The sequence below is a fragment of the Cnephaeus nilssonii genome (assembly GCF_951640355.1).
Source record: "Cnephaeus nilssonii genome assembly, chromosome: X".
In the NCBI taxonomy this organism is placed as follows: Eukaryota; Metazoa; Chordata; class Mammalia; order Chiroptera; family Vespertilionidae; genus Cnephaeus; species Cnephaeus nilssonii.
The window spans coordinates 89,940,908-89,942,972 of record NC_137071.1 but is presented as its reverse complement, the minus strand read 5'-3'; positions in this window follow the sequence as shown (position 1 = coordinate 89,942,972).

Sequence of the window (2,065 nt, the reverse complement as noted above, 5' to 3'; positions counted from 1 at the left end):
GTCCGGGGTCGCTGCATCAGTGCTCGTGTCTACAGCGGTGGCCGGTCGCAGGGCGTGCGCACCTGGCCGCTTCCGGGGTGCTGAGATTCTCGAAGGACTCGGAGGTCAGCAAGCACGGGGTCTCCCACCCCATGTCTCCCAGGGGCTCGTCTGTCTGTGCTCGGCAGCGAGTGGAGCCGTCCCCTCAGCCGGAGACTGCCGGGGGAACTGCGCCGAGCACGTTCCAGGCCGCCATTGCGTCGCCAGAGCCATAGTTCTTAAAGTGTCATCTTTGGCTCACCGGCATCAGCATCATCCTGCGTACCCCTCTCTTTTATTCTAGTTATAGAGCATCCGCTCAGCCAGCCCTCCGGTGGTTCTGGATGGTGTCTACTCTGTTTTCCCGTTGTAGTTTCAAAATTGTTGTGGTAGGCAACAATCAGGCGTCTGTCCTATGCCTTCATCTTGGTCCTCCTTTGTGTAGTTAAGTCTTGATTGTTGTTGGTGTCACTGGGAGGAATTTTCCTCCAGGCCAATTGGCTGTGAGGACCCACTGTGTCTCAGCCCCTCCGAGTTTGCTCTTTCCTCTTCCCTCTTAGTTGTAAATCCACCATTCAGCCAGCTCTCCTGTGGTTCTGGGTGGCAGATGCTCTGTCCTCTAGTTGTACTTTTGAAATTGCTGTGCAAGGCGCAGTTCATTTGTTTAACTTTGCCACCATCTTGGTTCTCTCTGACCTTATTTCTTAAGGAAAATTTGTTTGATATCAAATTTGAGGTTGATAGTCCTCCCTCCCCGCAAGGCTTTGAAAATGCCATTCCCTTCTCTGTTGGCTTTCATTGTTTCTGCTGAGAAGTCAGCTATCAAGCTTATAATAGTTTCATTGAGGCAATGTGTCTTTTTGGATTGTTTTTACTATTTCATTTTGTCTGGTTTTTAACAAAAATAAAACTGCTTCAATTTTTATTATAATGTGCCTAGGTGTGGCTTTCTTTGTGTTTTTTCCTGGGGTCAGTGGTGCTTCTTGAATCTATAGCTTGATGCCTTTTGTCAGTTTTGGAAAATTCTTGGACATTATTTCTTCAAGTGTTTTTATATCTCCTTGTCTATCTTTTTTTTCCTTCTGGAAAAAAATGCATAATACCTTTTAACCATGCCATGTATAGCTTTTACATACTTTTCTGTATTTTTCACCCTTTCATTTTTGTACATGCTTCAGCACAAATGTTTTTCTTCCTAACTTTTTTCCATTTTACTGACCTTTAGCTATGTCTACTCTTCTGTTAAACCCATATATTAAGCTGTTAGTTTTCTGTTATTTTATTTTTTAGTACTAGAGTTTCCATTTAATTCTTTAGCCATGACCATGTTTGGTAGCACTTTTAAAAAAATCTGTATCATCTGTAGGTACCAATTGTTTATCTTTTCTCTTGTTTTTTGTTCATGTGATTTTATCTCCTGGTATTCTTGATTAATTTTTATTGAATACCAGGTATTACTAGTATATACCAGTAGAGAGAGATAAACTGAGGAGCTGGATAATGGCATCTTCCTGAAGAGAGGATTTACTTTGATTTTTTTGCAGGTTGTGGGTAAGAGCAAATCATCTAAATCTAAGGAGGAATTGAGCTAATTCAAAGCTGTGTTTCAATCTTTGTGAGGATTAGTAACTTCCTGTTCACTCCTAATACCAGTTGTAGCTCTTTGGAGATCTCAATTTAGAATCTGTTTATCAGACCTCTCCTCTTGGGTGAGTCCTGACTGCCAATGTTTGTCCCTTCGACTCCAAAAGGCTATGGAACTCCTGCTCAGCCCCCCCCCCCACCCAGTGTCTTAGCCACTGCTTACAATAAGTAAATACCTTGAGAGGAAACGTGGTGGCAAACGTCATGCCCACAACTCTGTGTCTCCCTTCTCTTTGGCATCTTGGTTTCTCAAGTCCCCACTGCATTGGTAGGTTCCCCACTGTCTTCAAATAGATTTTTTTCTCTCATATTTTGTTCAGCTATTCTAGTTGTTCACAGCAGAAAGGTTCATCTGCAACAAGCAATCCTGGCATTATTAGAAATGAAGACCCTCCTATGTCCT